This window comes from Onychomys torridus, chromosome 1 (assembly GCF_903995425.1).
Source record: "Onychomys torridus chromosome 1, mOncTor1.1, whole genome shotgun sequence".
NCBI classification, from domain to species: domain Eukaryota; kingdom Metazoa; phylum Chordata; class Mammalia; order Rodentia; family Cricetidae; genus Onychomys; species Onychomys torridus.
Genome location: NC_050443.1, coordinates 171,849,422 through 171,866,893, shown reverse-complemented (window position 1 = coordinate 171,866,893; position 17,472 = coordinate 171,849,422). Strand labels below are relative to the sequence as shown.

The window sequence follows — 17,472 nt, the reverse complement described above, 5'->3', positions numbered from 1 at the left end:
CTGTGTTTCTTATTTAACAAGCCAGTTACATCTACATTTGGCACCCAATGTGGCAAGAATTCATTAAAAAAACCCGCCTGGGCGGGCCGGCTCCCTAGCTCAGGCCTAGCTCGGGCCTAACCCGGGCCTAGCTCAGCTTAGGACTCAGGCCCAACCTACCTTAGCTACAAGAGTTTACCTCCACAGCTGGAGTTACTTGCTTAAAAAGCCAGTGGTACGAACAACGCAGGCCTGTGGGAGCTACCACTAATTGCAGTAGCTACACACAACTGCAGATAGGCTACTTTTGGCTGAAACGCCAGTGCACGTGGTAGTAGGAGCTTAAGGAAACCAGAGCCTAGGCTTGACTTGGCTCAAACGGGAACATTGAAGCAGTTGAATTCAAGCTTTTAGCAAGAACGTGGCTACACTTTCTTGCTCTCTCTCTCTCTCTCTCTCTCTCTCTCTTTCTCTAGATTCCCACCTCAGACGCTAGGTAGCTGTTTTGAAATTCCCTAGGATTTCTACTGTTCTATGCAGAATTGGTAAGTCATTTATATCACATATTTTAAAGGAAACTATTTAAAAGAGATTTTTTTCCACATTTAAAAAAAATGGGTTTTATGTGTACATTGGAAGAAAATTGGGCTTTGTTTGAAATTTTAGGCAGTCTGATAATGGAACAACTATATGAGAAGATTAATGTTGATCAAATTATGTACATTATTAATCTTCTTATCCTTATTTTACTATTTAAAAAGATAGTCAATTTAAGTGCCAGGATAAAAATTTCAGAAAAACCTGTTGAGCCTGTTAAAATGAATGTAGAGAAATTCAGATTCAGACAGAAGAAATTAACAGTGAAGTTGTTTCAGGATTGGATTATAAGGTTACAGAAAGAAAGCCTGTTTTCACACAATCACCCTTAATTTATCCTGTAACCATACAACAGCAACCTGGTCAAGTGAATACACAAAATATTTGGACTCCAGTTGAAATGTTAGACTTACAAAGGTTTAAGGAGGCAATAGTATCTTATGGCATGCATTCTCCATATGTAAAGCGAATGTTAAACTCCTGGTCAACTTATACTAGGATTATACCACAGAACTGGTGGGAGCTGGCACAGGCGGTTCTGGAACCCAGACAGCAGCTCCAGTGGCAAATGTGGTTCAAAGAGGAAGCTACAAACATAGCAAAACAATGTAGGGATAGAAGTATACAAATCTTCCAGGATCAGCTTGTTGGAGAAGGTCAATATGCTGCAGTACAAACACAATGTTTATTTGATATCCAAACTCTAATTCTATGTCGAATGGCAGCCTTGAATGCATGGGACAGAGTTGAGGAACCAGGGAAGAAAACTGAGTCATTTACAAAGGTTATACAGGGCCCAAAAGAATCTTTCACAGATTTCTTACAAAGACTGACTTCAGCAGTAAAGAGAATGGTCCCAAATTCAGAAGCTAGCCAGATAATAATTGAATCTTTGGCTTTTGAGAACACAAATGAAGCATGCAAGAGAATAATCAGGCCGTTAAAGGCAAGATCTGCACCCTTGGAAGATTGGATTAGAGACACGGTTAATGTTGAGGCTCATGATCATGATAATATGTGGGTAGGAGAAGCAATTTCAAGAGGTTTGAGGAATGTCAGATGTTTTGGATGTGGAAAACAAGGACATTTGATAAGGGACTGTAAACAGGGCACTTCTAGAAACAATGTTTCTTCAAGGAACAATGGCAACAGAATGCCCCTTCCTTCCAGAGTATGTAGAAGGTGTGGTAAGGGAAGACACTGGACCAATGAATGTAGTTCAACAAAGGACAGACAAGGTAATGCTTTGCCTCAGTCTTTGGGAAACTCCCAGAGGGGCCTCAGGCAGGCCCCTACAGTGAATCCAGTTCAGACCTTTCCTGCAATCGTAGAGGAGACCCCTACTCAGAGCAGTTAAATAACCAAATGCCTATTTATCATTATATGGATGATATTTTACTAGCTGACTCAAATGCAGATACTTTAGAAAGAATGTTTAAAGAAGTAAAGAAAATATCACCTTGCTGGGGATTACAAATTGCTCCTGAAAAGATACAAAGAGGAGATTCTATTAATTATTTAGGATATAAAATATTTGTTTATACTGTGGAATATTACTGTAACTATGTAAAGGTGTGTAACTTTTGTTTATGCTGTACTTGTTAAATTATGAAACAATGTGTTTTATTTTTATGTCACCTGGCCTGCCTAAGGCACCTGATTGGTCTAATAAAAAGCTGAACAGTTAATAGCTAGGCAGGAGAGAGATAGGTGGGGCTGGCAGGCAGAGATAATAAATAGGAGGAAATATCTAGGCTCAAAAAGAACAAGAGAAGAAGAGAGGAGAGGATGAGGGAGAAACATGGGGCCAGCCAGGCAGCCATCAGCCCAGCAGACACAAAATAGAACATACAGAAAGCAAAGGTAAAAAGCCCCCAGACAAAAGGTGGATAAAGGGAAACAGGTTAATTTAAGTTAAAAGATCTATCTAGAAATGAGCTGAAGCTAACATTCTTAACTATAAGAAGTCTCTGTGTCATGACTTAGGAGCTGGTTGGTGGCTCAAAAGAAAGCCTGCTATGGGGGTGGGAAGTGTTGGGTGAGTAGGGAGAAATTCAAGCTAGGAGTCACACTGATGTTTTGTCCTCTTCCAGTGCACATGGTCTCTGATACTTGTGTACTTCCTTCTCAAGCTATTCAAGGTGGGTGTTCATAAATATAGTATGGCTACAATAACTAGGGACAGAGCCAAAGGAAAAGGAAAGCAGGAAAGCCCTCCAACAGCACTATTCAGGCTTACTTTCTTATTTTCAAAGAGGAAGCAGAGACTCAAGTTATAATTTATTGTCTAGGAAGCAGAGCGGAGAATGAGGTTTAGGTCTGATCCTTTTAAACATCAGCTATATTATGGACACTAAATGAGAAAGGAAAGGTTGTGGCTTAATGGTGATGTGTTTGTCTGTCAAGGTGACAAGTGGTCAATTGTGCTGGCTTGTTTTATGTTAACTTGACATGAGCTAAATTCATGTGAGAGGAGGGAACCTTAATTAAGAAAATGCCTCCATAATTTAAAGCTGTAGGCTAGCCTGTAGGGCATTTCCTTAATTAGTGATTGATGGGGGAGGGTACAGACCATTGTGGGTGGTACCATCCCTGGGTTGCTGGTCCTGTGTTCTATAAGAAAGTGGGCTGAGGAAGCCATGAGGAGTGAGTCAGTAAGCAGCACCCTTCCATGGTATCTGCATCAGCTCCTGCCTCCAGGTTTTCATCTGTTTGAGTTCCTGTCTTGAATTCCTTTCTGTAGGCAGAGTTTTTCATCGTGACAATAGGCCAGCTCCCAAATAACCACACAGAGACTTACTATTAATTATAAATGCTTGGTCAATAGCTTCAGCTTATTACTACTTAGCTCATAAATTAAATTAACCCATTTCTATTAATCTATATGCTGCCCTGAGGCTTGTTTACCTCATCTACATGCTGCCCATCCTGCTTATTCTGCATCTCATGGCATCTCTTCAAGACTCCATCTTTCTTTTTACCAGTGTTCTCTCTGCCCTGAAAAATCTTTCCTAGCAATTGGTCAGTTAGCTCTTTATTAACCAATAAGAGTAATACATATTCACAGTGAACAAAAGGATTATTGCACATCACCTTCCATGATGAACAATGATATGGGAGTGTAAGCCAAGTAGACCTTCTCCTCCCCTGTAGGAGGCCTTGGGAGTATAAAGCAGGTGACAACTAGTATTTAACAGGTCAACCCACCAGACCCACCTGATGGGGAGCCCCACCTGGTAAAGCAGTGGAGTTATTGACTGTAAATGACTAGTTGCTCCTGTCTGTAATTTTTCTCATGTGCTACTTCATTTCTTCCCTAACAATAGCTATGGGTATTTCCCCCACTGCTTGTGGGTTTATCTCATAAAATATGCCATCTTTGGGCACACATACTGCTGTGGATGGTCAGGAAGATGATTTCTGTTTAAGTTATATAATTCTGATGAATAAAAATAATACTAGAATATTTTTCATAACTGATACAGGAAAGTAACCATATTCTCAGTCACAAAGACAGCTAATTTTAGACTTCAAACATATTCAAAGCAAACTGGTTATCCATGGAGATGAATACACAGGATGAATTCCCAGGTTTTGTTTGTTGCTAAATCAAAGTCAGAATTGAAGCAACTTTGGTAGACCTAATTCTCTACAGTAATCAACATTTTGCATGTAGTCTTAGGCTCAGTTTATGTTCCAGGCTCAAAGTTTAGCCAACTGTTTACTCTCTGTCTGGGAACCCTAACCAACTTAGGTTACATGTTTGGTCAAGCATTACTCACTAGTTGGTCAGCATGACCTTCCTAGCCTGAGAAAAACTGTGTGACTTACCATGTGTTATGAGAATGGTTGGACCCTGAAAATATAACATATAAATGTCCAGAGTTTGGCTGTGAGTAGAGAGGTAGTGTAGAGAGAAGTGGCTGTGTAGAGCTATGTAAGAACTGTGCAGAGTGTGAGTGTGTGCATGTGTGTACATGTGTGTGAGTATGTGTGTGTGTGTGTGTGTGTGTGTGTGTGTGTGTGTGTGTGTGAAGAGAGCAGGAAATGTGTTCAGAGAGAGCTGGGTAGAAGATTAGTAGCTTTGTAGAAAAGAGAGCTTGTATAGCAATAAGAAAAGAAATGTAGGGAAAGAGGCATGAGTAGAGGAGAGAGAATAAGTGAGAGAGTAGAGAGTGAATGAATGATGCAGTAGTAAATGAAAGAATGTAACAGAGGAGAGAAATATTTAGTTGTATGTAAAGATATGTAGCTGTGTGGAGACAGAGAGATTTTCAGAGAGAGATATTTTTTAAAGATAAAGTAAAAGATACCATCAGAAAGCATGTGTGTTTCCTTATTTTTCCTCTCATAGAAAAACCTAGCCCTCAGATAGATAAAAATTTTTCCTAAGCCCTCACCGCATTCATAGATTTTTCTGCATACCCTGCTAGTATCTGGGGGCTGCCCCCAAGATACTGATACTCCCCAAGTTTCTTTGGTCATGGTGCTTCATCACAAGAATTATAATCCTAACTAGGAAAGAAGTCTTTGTGTGTCATCCTTCTGAATGTCTATATAGACAGGAGAATTCACTTGATGAGTAAACACAATCTATCTACTGAGACTCAGCTAATTTGTTCTAGTAAAGATACCACACCTGTTACTACTGCTGCAAGCATGGGATAAATTGGGTTCAGTTCATGGTAGTCATTGTCAGTAGCAGGTAAAACATCAAGGATAGTGTTAATCTGTTTCTTCCTAGAATGTAGCACATGTTTGAGGTATTAATTTGGCTAAGGCAGTGCTCTTACTGTATGAAACTCTGATACTTTTAGGAGTTAAATCTTAGGCTAAATACTTTCCTTTTCATATTCTTTTTCTCCTCCTTTTTATGATGTTTCACATGGCTTAGGCTGGCCTCAAACTTACTCTGAGCCAAGGATACTTTAAATTCCCATTCTTCCTGCTCAGTTTTCCAAGTACTGGGATGACAAGTGTGAATGACCACCCTTGGTTCATGTGATATTATAAATCAAATGTTTTTTGTCCATGCTTGGCAACAACTATACTTACTGAGCAAAACTTTCAGGAGATGAGAGTTTCTTCCTCAGCTTTTAAGAAGACTTTTTGGATTCAGTTTGCTAGCATTTTATTGAGAATTTTTGCATCTATGTTCAAAAGGGATCTTGGCCAGTAATTTTATTTTTCTGTTGGATCTTTGTAATTGTGATGTAAGAAGAATTATGCAATGTTCCTTAAGTTTCTATTTTGTGGAACAATTTCAACAGAATTGACATTAATTCTTCTGTGAAGACCTGGTAACATTAGCATTCTGCACTGGGTCTTGGTCTCTCTTTGGTTGGGAGACTTTAAATGATTGCTTCAATTTTACTAGGGGCTATAGGTCTGTTTAAATTGCTTATCTGATCTTGATTTAATTTTTAAAAAATTTAATTTAAAAAATTATATCAAGAAATTTCTTTCAAAAATTTCAAGTTGGTGAAGTAAAATTTTTGAAATATGTCCTGAGGATTCTCTAGATTTCCTTAGTGTCTGATGTGATATGTATAGTGATATTTTATTTGTACTGAAATGTGATTTTATTTGTATATTAATAAAGTTGCCTTGGGGTCAGAGCAAGCCATAGCAGAAGCTGGGCAGTGGTGGTGCACGCCTTTAATTCCAGAACTTGGTAGGCAGAGCTAGGCAGGATCTCTGTGTGTTCAAGGATATAGCCAGCATGGCAACACATGCCTTTAATCTCAATACCAACCATAGAAGACCTGGAGGTCTGTATAGACAGGCAGTGATGAGGAGGTCATGTGGCTGGGTTTACAACCAAAGAGAAGGCAGAACAAAAAGTCTATATAAAAGACAGGACATAGGAAGTAGGTTTCTTGCAGAGAACAAAGAGAGCAGAAATGAAGGGTAAGGTTTTTAGCTCTCAGCTATTGCTCTGACCTCTTGGCTTTTAACTCTGCAATTGGCTCTGTGTTTCTTATTTAACAAGATGGTTACATCTACAGATGTCCCCCTTTTCACCTCTGATTTTATTAATTTGGATATTCTCTCTTCATATTTTAGTTAATTTGGCAAGAGTTCATCAATCTTATTTTTTTTAAAGGACCAACTCTTCATTTCATAGATTCTTCACATTGTTTTCATTATGCTTCTGTTTTATTGATTTCAGCCCTGAGTTTATTACTTGTCTATTCCTTTTGGGTGTTATTCCTTCCCTTTGTTACAGAGCTTTCAGGTGTGCTATTAAGTTGATAATTTTTAAAAATTCTTTTTTAAATGTTGGCACTTAGTGCTATGAACTTTCCTCTTGTAACTGCTCTCATTTTGTCCCACAGTTTTAGGTATGATGTGTTTTTATTTTCATAAGTTTTTATTTTATTCTTCATTTCCATCTTGATTCATTTTTCATTTAATAGTGAATTGCTTAGTTTCCATGAGTTTGTGAACTTTTTGTTGTTGTTGATATCCAGCTTTACCTTTATACTTTCCTTTCTCTTACATTGTTATTCTTCCATATATTCATGGCCCCCACTAACAGTTTCTAATTCGAAATCTTCATAATCATTATTCCTCATGAAGCCCTTCATTGTGTGGAATCTACAGTGAATTTCTGTCTAGTCTGGTCTCATTCAGCACTTCTGCGAGTTCCCCAGTGCACTGCATTCACAAGTCTAAGGCTCTTATGTCCCACTTTCTGCCAGTGATGGGTCCTCATTTGTGGCAGATTGTCAATAATTCAGTGGCCAAATTTCACTCCATAGTTCTCCTCTGATCATTTAATGGGTTTCAAAAGTCATAGGTTGGGAATGCAAATCAACTTTAAAACTCTCAGCTGTGAGGAGTGGAGGGAGGGGGAACTGTGGTCAGATGTATTGTAGGAGAAAAGAATCTCTTAAAAAAAACCCCAAACTTTCATCCTTTCATGTGATAACATTGTTGGAGAAGAATTTTAGAAACAACGCACAGGAGAGGCAAGACCAGAAGGACCAGGCAAGGGAAGATGTTCAATCACAATATAATTTTAGTAGAGTATTTAATTGTCCCTATAATCATAGCTCCACCTGGGGCATCCTTTTAGAACTGTCCTTTTAAAAAAATTATTTGTTTGTTTATAAAAGTTTTTTCACTATAAACCAATCCCTGTTCCCCCTCCTCCCCCTTCTGCCCCTCATCATCCCATCCCCCATCCACTCCTCAGAGAGGGTAAGGCCTCCCTTGGGGAGTCAACAAAGTCTGGCATACTAAGTTGTGGCAGGACCAAGCCCCCCCCCCCCCCCCGAGTTAAAGCTGAGCAATGTATCCCAACCTAAGGAATGTGTTCTAAAAGGCCATTTCACGCACCTGGGATCAGTCCTGGTCCCACTACCAGGGACTCCCTAAACAGATCTAGCCACAAAACTGTGATTCACATTAAGAGGGTCTCATTTGGTCCCATGCATGCTTTCTAGCTGACATGCCAGTGTCCATGAGCTCCCATTAGCTGCGGTCAGCTGTCTTTATGGTTTTCCCCATCATGATCTTGATCTTCTCACTTGCTCCTGTGATGACTCCTCCCTCTCTTCAAATGAAGTCTAGGAGCTCAACCCAGTGCTTGGTTATGGATAACTGCATCTGCTTCCATCAGTTACTGGATGTAGGTTCTGTGATGACAATTAGGGTGGTCACTGCCTCAAGACCCAGCAATACCACTGTTGAGCATATATTCAAAAGATGCTCAATTATACCACAAGGTCACTTGCTCAACTATGTTCATAGCAGCATTATTTGGAATAGCCAGAACCTAGAAACAACCTAGATATCCCTCAACCTAAGAATGGAAAAGGAAAATGTGGTATGTTTACACAATGGAGTATTACTCCATGGTAAAAAAACAATGACATCACAAAATTTGTAGGCAAATGGATGGAACTAGAAAAAATCATCCCGAGTGAGGTAATCCAGACCCAGAAAGACAAATACAGTATGTACTCACTCTTAAATGGATATTAGATGGAAGGCAAAGGATAACCAGGATACAATCCACAACCCCAGAGAAGCTAGGTAAAAAGGAGGATCCTAAGATGGACACACATGGAGGAACCCAGGGAGGGAAAATAAGATCTCCCAGGTAAACTGGGAGTGGGGGTAAGAAGGGAAGGGATTAGAGATGGGATAAGGAGGGACAGAGATGGCCTGGTGGAGGGAGGGAGGAGATGAAGAGCAATGAAAGAGAAATCTTGGTAGAGGGAACCACTAGGGGTTTAGGGAGAAACCTGGTGCTAGTGAAATCCGCAGGAATCCACAAAGAGGACTGTAGCTAAGATTCCAGCAATAATGGAGAGGCTGCCTGGTATTGCCCTTCATTTTTTATTATTATTATATTTGTGTTTTAATTTTACGTATCAGCCATGGGTTCCCCTACCCTCCAACCTCCCTCCCCCAATCCACCTTCCCCCCCAGCTCCTCCCCTCCATTCCCATTTCCTCCAGGGCCAAGACTCCCCTGAGGATTCAGCTCAACCTGGTAGATTCATTACAGGTACGTCCAGTCCCCTCCTTCCAGGCTGAGCAAAGTGTCCCTGTGTTAGCCCAAGGTTCCAAACAGCCAGCTCATGCACTAAGGACAGGCCAGGTCCCACTGCCTGGGTGCCTCCCAAACAGTTCAAGCTGTTCAATTGTCTTACTTATCCAGAGGGCCTGATCCAGTTGGGGGCTCCACAGCTTTTGGTTCATAACTCATGTGTTTCCATTAGTTTGGCTATTTGTCCCTGTGTTTTTCCAATCTTGGTCTCAACAATTCACACTCTTACAATCCCTCCTCTTTCTCACCAATTGGACTCCTGGAGCGCCACCTGGGGCCTGGCTGAGGATCTCTGCATCTACTTCCATCAGTTATTGCATGAGAGTTCTAGCATGACAGTTAGGGTGTTTGGCCATCTGATCACCAGACTAGGTCAGATCAGGCTTTCTCTCGACCATTGCCAGTAGTCTACAGTGGATGTATCATTGTGGATTTCTGGGGACCTCTTTAGTGCTTTGCTTCTAACTGTTCTCATGTGGTCTTCATTTATCATGGTCTATTATTCCTTGTTCTCCCTTTCTGTTCTTGATCCAGCAGGGATCTCCTGCACCCATAAGCTTTCTTTGCCTCAAACCTTGCCCTTCATTACGCCCACTGTTGTCCAGGTTGTTCATGTAGATCTCATCCATTTCTTTGTCATTGGGCGATCCCTGTGTCTTTCTTAGGGTCCTGTTTTTAGCTAGCCTCCCTGGAGTTGTGTTGCAGGCTAGTCATCTTTGTTTTACATCTAGTATCCTATTATGAGTGAGTACATACCATCTTTGTCTTTCTGAGTCTGGGTTATCTCACTCAGGATGATTTTTTTCTAGATCCATCCATTTGCCTGCAAACCTCATGATATTATTGCTTTTCTCTGCTGAGTAGTACTCCATTGTGTATATGTACCATATTTTCTTTATCCATTCTTCAGTTGAAGGGCATCTAGGTTGTTTCCAGGTTCTGGCTATTACAAATAATGCTGTATGAACATAGCTGAGCAAATGCCCTTGTGGTATGATTGAACATTCCTTGGGTATATGCCTAAGAGTGGTATAGCTGGATCTTGGGGAAGATGGATTCCCCATTTTCTAAGGAAGCACCATATTGATTTCCAAAGTGGCTGTACAAGCTTGCATTCCCACCAGCAGTGGAGGAGAGTTCCCCTTGCTCCACATCCTCTCCAGCATAAGCTGTCTTCTGTGTTTTTTATCTTAGCCATTCTGACAGGGTGTAACTCAGAGTCATTTTGATTTGCATTTTCCGGATAATTAGGGATGTTGAGCAATTCCTTAAATGTCTTTCAACCATTTGAGCTTCCTCTGTTAAGAATTCTCTGTTTAGTTCTATAGCCCATTTCTTAATTGGACCATTGGACATTTGATGTCTAATTTCTTGAGTTCTTTATATATTCTGGATATCAGCCCTCTGCCCGATGTGGGGTTGGTGAGGACCTTTTCCCATTCTGTAGGCTGTAGCTTTGTATTTTTCCTAAACCAAACACAGATGCAACAAAGAAAGAGAACTACAGACTAATCTCCCTCATGAACATTGATGCAAAAATACTCAATGAAATACTGGCAAAAAGACTCCAAGAACACATCAAAACAATTATCCACCATGATCAAGTAGGCTTCATCCCAGAGATGAAGAAAAAAAAAACACATGATCATCTCACTAGATGCAAAAAAGACATTTGACAAAATCCAACACCCCTTCATGATAAAGGTCTTGGAGAGATCAGGAATACAGGGAACTTACCTAAACATAATAAAGGCAATCTACAGCAAGCCAACAGCCAACAGCCAACATCAAATTAAATGGAGAGAAACTCAAAACAATACTATTGGTGAAATTATTAAGGCCATTCCACGTAGTTAAAAGGGAGGTTTATTTTGTGGGGTAATGTACAAATGAAAGGATAGGTTGTAGGGTCTGGCAAAGGTATGGCGCAGTCTGGTGTTTTTCTCTGGAGAACTCTGCTCAGTCTACCTCCTGCGCCCAGCATCCCCAGAACCAAGAGAGACCTCTCTTCTTGACCCTGGGTCTTCTGCTTCCTCCCTCAGCCCCGCCTTGTGGGCGTGACCATTACCGAAGCCTCAATGGGGGTTGGAACTTCCATGCCAATGCTGGGATGACTACCCACTACATTTCCCCCTTTTGTCTAAATAACAAGGTTCTAACCTAATACAAGACTGTATATAAAGAAATGGTTATCAAATATTGTCCAGGAGTAATGAGGGTTAATGAGATAGATAAATTGGAATTACAATAAATGTAAACAATATCCAGCAAAAAAACACATACTAAAATCCAGCGAAGTCTAGAGCATGGATAGGTGGCATGTTACAAAGATCATTCCAAAACATGTCCTATCCTAAAGAACCTGAGTCTAATACTTAAAAATATTCTATCTAAGATATTATATATGTATATATACTAAGTTGTAACTATAACTACTAGTCTTCAACCTCATCAAAGACCTGAGAAGGAATATAATAATACCTGAGAAATGGGAGAAGGACGCAAGCAACTTTTGGGAGTCTTGCAAGAGTAGACAGAGAGAGCTGGCAGCCTGGACAGTCACCTAATGTTCCTCAGCATTGTTGGTGCATTCAAATTGGCTACAGGCCTAGAGTATCTGACAGACCATTTTCAGAAGCAGGAATTCTGAAAGACCATCTTACCCTGTCTTGGCAGAGTTCAGAAATCACTATTCCTTTTGTCTTGTTTGTCCAGAAAGGACAGATTTGTACTGTCAGCAGTTGAGGCAAGGGCAGTTCTTTGATCAGTAGGCCATTTTGTGCCAAGAAGACAAACTTTCAAATGGAAATGTCTTAGAATCCCAACATTCTCTCAGGATCAAATTGGTGCTGCCAGGAGCAATTGTGTCTCACGTCAACAGCAACTCTCAGAGTAATGGGTAAGATTGTCTGAAATTCTGGCAAGAAGTATAGTATGATGATGATTACCATGGCATCATTCTGGATTGGGTAGAGTTGTTGTTGTTGGGGCCCCATCTTCCTTCTGGGGACTTCAGAGATTGCTATTGGAAAAACTTATTTTTTATCAGAATGGAAGGTTTGGACTTAAAGATGTCCCTGGTGGTCTAGTGGTTAGGAATTGGCGCTCTCACCGCCATGGCCCAGGTTCGATTCCCGGTCAGGGAACCAGCCCGGCTAGCTCAGTTGGTAGAGCATAGGACACTTAATCCCAGGGTTGTGGGTTCGTGCTCCACATTGGGCACCAGATATTGATGAAATTATTAAGGCCATTCCACGTAGTTAAAAGGGAGGTTTATTTTGTGGGGTAATGTACAAATGAAGGGATAGGTTGTAGGGTCTGGCAAAGGTATGGCACATTCCAGCGGTTTTCTCTGGAGAACTCTGCTCAGTCTACCTCCTGCATCCAGCGTCCCAGAACCAAGAGAGTCCTCTCCTCTCGATCCTGGGTCTTCTGCTTCCTCCCTCAGCCCCGCCTTGTGGGCGTGACCATTACCGAAGCCTCAATGGGGGTTGGAACTTCCAGGCCAATGTTGGGATGGCTACCGACTACACAATACCACTAAAATCAAGAACAAGGCAAGGCTGTCCCCTCTCCCCATACTTATTCAATATAGTACTTGAAGTTCTAGCGAGAGCAATAAGACAACATAAGGAGATTAAGGGGATACAAATTAGAAAGGAAGAAGTCAAGCTTTCCCTATTTGCAGATGACATGATAGTATACATGAGTGACCCCCAAAATTCAACCCAGGGACTGATACAGCTTATAAATACCTTCAGCAACATAGCAGGATATAAGATCAACTCAAAAAAATCAGCAGCCCTCCTATATACAATAGAGAAACAAGCTTAAAAGGAAATCAGAGATACATCACCCTTTACAATAGCCACAAATGATATAAAATACCTTGGGGTTACTCTAACTAAGCATGTGAAGGACCTATATGACAAGGACTTTAAATCCCTGAAAAAAGAAGATGTCAGAAAATGGAAAGATCTCCCATGTTCATGGATAGGCAGAATTAACATAGTAAAAATGGCGATCTTACCAAAAGCGATCTACAGATTCAATGCAATCCCCATCAAATTACCAACACAATTCTTCACAGACCTGAAAAGAATAATACTCAATTTCATATGGAAAAACAAAAACTCAGGATAGCCAAAAGAATCCTGTACAATAAAACAACCTCTGGAGGTATCACAATCCACGACCTCAAGCTCTACTATAGAGCTACTGTAATAAAAGCAGCTTGGTACTGGCATGAAAACCAACATGTGGACCAATGGAATAGAATTGAAGACCCTGACATTAACCTGCACACCTATGAACACATAATTTTTGACAAAAAAGCCAAAAATGTACAATGGAAAAAAGAAAGCATCTTCAACAAATGGTGCTGGCATAACTGGATGTCAACATGTAGAAGGCTGCAAATAGATCCATATCTATCACTGTGCACAAAACTTAAGTCCAAGTGGATCAAAGACCTCAACTTAAAACCAGTTACTCTGAACCTGATAGAAGAGAAAGTAGGAAGTATTTTGAATGCATTGGCAGTAATCATCACAAGATCAAATGAAATAACAATTCATCTTAAGTGCTTGATAGAGTTTCTGACACCAACAAACACCTGAAATTTACAATAGTCATTTTTGCTTTTTCTTGAAGATTTGCCCAAATCCATCACACAGAATTTGCCAGATAATTGGGTACAAATGACCTGATTATTGAGTGGTATGGACTTTGGGACTAGGCAAAGGTCTAGGTTCCTTTAAGAAGTGCCATGAAATAATTGCAACTATGTCTGACCTGTGTTCTTTCTTTCTAGATTTACAGACAAGTGAATCACAGAAGACCTGACCCCTCTGATTCCTTCTCCTTAGCCCAGGGTTTCCTTTCCTTTTTTTTTTTTTTTTTCTCTCCATGAATTTGGTTCCACTAGGTCTTGGATTATATTTTGCCAAAGTTTGGGAGAAAGCTGTGTACTTTCAGGAAGAAAGCACTAATTTTGTAGGAAGGAACTTAATGTGTACATCTTCCTCTTATTTGGAATTAACAAACTCAGATTTTTGTTTTCTTTAACTTATGGGCAGATTGCTCATTGTACCTGATGTAAGATCAGTGTGGTGATATTTTGTTTGTGATCTAACTAATAAAGCTGGCCTGAAGATCAGAGTGTAGAACTAAGTCACTAGTTAGCAATAGAGTCCAGGCATTGGTGGCACACACCTTTAATCCCAGCACTCTGAGACAAAGGGCAGACCAATCTCTTAAAGTTCAAGGCCACCCTGGGCTACACAAGATTGATCCAGTCTAAAGGAGAAAAAGAGCCAGCCAGTGGTGGCACACACCTTTGATCTCAGCCCTTGAGAATCTCATAACTTTATTCCCAGCCCTAGGGAGGTGGAGACAGAAAGTGATATGACTGGGCGGAGAGAGGAATATAAGGTGGGAGGAGACAGGAGCTCAGCCTCCCTTTCAGGCTGAAGATTCAGCAGAGGTAAGAAGTCTCTCTAGTGGGTGGTTCTTTTACTGATTGTTCAGCATTTACCCTGATGTATGGCTCCAGGTTTTTATTATGAAGACCAGTTAGGATCTATGCTACAGATCAGTCACTTGCATGGTTAGTGATGGTAACTCATGGTCCTTTCTATTTCATGGGTAGATTTGTTTTAATACACTGTTTATTTTTATTTTTTTGAGATTTTCATATAATATATCTTTATCACACTTACCCTTACTCCTTTTAACTGCTCCCAAATCCAGCACACCTCCCTAACCCCACAACATGAAGACCTCTTGTTTTTAAAAATATTCAAATGAGTCCAAATTGTTCTGCTCATATATTCCTGGGTATGGAGTCATCTACCTGAGAGTAGTCAACCTACCACGGGCCACATCTTCAAAAAAAACCTGGCTCTTCCTCCCCTAGAAGCCATCAGTTGTCCATACCTCTTCAGTTATGGGTGGGGATTGGTGAGTTCCTTCTCTATCTGTGTTGGAATGTTGACTGGCAGTCAACACAGGTGCCCTGAACACATGAGTGCAGTATCTAGTACCCAGAAGATACTGTTTTGCTCTGCCCTCCCTGACCTTGGGCTCTTACAATATCTCCCTCTGCTCTTCCTTGATGGCATCTGAGCCTTTGGGAGAGTGTGATATTGATGTTCCATTTATGGGTAAGCACTCCGTTCTTTAGCCAGTTGAGATTTTGGGGTGAATACTTTCCACCACACAGGAAACTTCTCTGATGAGATCTGAGAGCTGCACTCATCTATGGGTAGAGAGATGTTGTAGTTAGAGTTTTTCCTGCCTGGCCCAGTCAGGACAAATCTCTCTTACCCACCAGTCCCACAGTCACTCAGACCCAACCAAGAAAGCACACAGAAACTTATATTGTTTACAAACTGTGTGGCCATGGCAGGCTGCTTGTTATCTGCTTCTTCTATCTTAAATTAACCCATTTCTGTTAGTCTATACTTTGTCACATGGCTTGTGGCTTACCAGTGTCTTTACATGTTGCTTCTCATGGCGGCGGCTGACGGTGTCTCTCTCCAGTCTTCTACTTCCCAGAATTCTCTACTCTTTTGTTCCGCCTATACTTCCTGCCTGGCCACTGGCCAATCAGAACTTTATTTACACAGAGTGATATCCACAGCACTTCCCCTTTTCTTTTTTTTTTTTTAAGGAAGGTTTTAACTTTTACATAGTACAATTACATATAACAAAACAATTATCAAGCCAGAATTATAGTTACAATATTAAAGAAGATATCCTATCTATCTTATATTTGTGAGTCTAAGGTTTTATATCTAACTTATCTTGTGTCATAACTGAGGAAATTATAACTATCTAGTCTTCAACCACATCAAAGACCTCAGAAGGATATAATATTACCTGAGAACCAGGAGAAGGATGTAAGCATTTTTCAGGAGTCTTGTAAGAGTAGACAGAGACAGCTGGCAGCCTGGACAGTCACCTAATGTTCCTTTGTAAAGTTGGGGCATTTGTCTTCAGCCCACAGGGCTAGAGTCTCTTGGTCACTTTTTTTTAGTGTCCTGTAGAATGTCTGGCAGTTTCCTCTGCAAAGCAGGAACCTGAAGGACCATTTTTGTCAAGCAAAGTTTAGTGGTCACCTTTCTATGGGTCCTGCATGTCCAGTTGATCAAGCGGTCCAGGCAAGAACAGTTTCTTACCCAAATGGCTGTTTTTGCCATGGTGAAGATAAGATATGAAGTGTCTTCAATGTCCATCCTTGTCTCTGAAGTGTATCGGTGCTGCCAGGAGCAGACATGTCTCACTGTCCAGAAAGTCTAAATTTTAAAAATATTTTAAATGCCATATTCTGTAGGTCTTTGAAGTATTTGAAGATTACCTATCTATCTGAAATATATCTTTGTATATGCAGAAGACTTAATTAACATGTCTACATGTAAGATTATCCTAGATGATTAATTAATAAATTATTTTTAACTATGCATTACAATTTTAAATGAGCTGTACAAACACAATATCTTAAACAAGAGTAGAAATATACACACAGTATAACAAAACTAACTTTAAGTTTGTATCAATAGACTAAAATCTAAACCAATGTAAAACATTTTAAACAAGTTGTTGCTCTTTAGATGTAAGTTCATTAATATACCCTTTCATCCTATCATAGCTATATCATATGCCCTTTTTATCTTTAGAAAGAGATTGCATTTATAATCAACCTGTTTTAAATAAAATAGTGGTTTTTTTCTGTCCCACACCAGAGGGCTCTTTTGATTTGGGACATAAAAATCTCTTAACCTTTTTTTTTAGCAATATGTCTGGGTTTAGAGAAGGAGTGAGCCAATTCCATCTCCAAAGCCAGCTTGATAATTTTGGGAATGTGGGCATAGTTTTTCTTACTATTTCTTGTTGGAGGGGGGCGCTGTATCTTATGGGAACACAAAGAAAATTTTAGGATTATGGAGTAGTCCATTAGGGTGAACCTCTGAGCCAGTTGCCTTGAAACCATTTTGTAAGTTGAATCATCTGGGCCATGGTGCCATCGGAGACCTTTCAGGTGGTCTTGGCTGATCAAACCTGATATATCTTAACCTGGAACAAATCCACAGCCTCTGGCTTTCTGTGGAAACAAAAGCTGAGACTCTTTTCCAAAGCAACATATCCTTATATCCAAATTTTGAAGTCAAGGTACCTTTAAAATTTACATATTTCTTTAACTCAACAGCTTTTACGATCAAATCTTTCTCTGCAGTTAAAAATCTCAAAGACAAGACAAACCAGATTCTCTGTGTAATATCCATCTTTGTAAGACTGAAACACCACTGTGGCTCCTGGCTCCACCCACCTCAG

General features: G+C 40.3%; 1 non-coding gene across 1 annotated transcript; it reads left to right on the top strand.

Annotated features, from left to right (window-relative positions):
* The first annotated feature begins 12,212 nt into the window (after positions 1 to 12,212).
* On the top strand, positions 12,213 to 12,284 carry Trnae-cuc. The gene has a single exon. It is a non-coding gene; the product is annotated as a tRNA-Glu (tRNA).
* Positions 12,285 to 17,472: the final 5,188 nt, after the last annotated feature.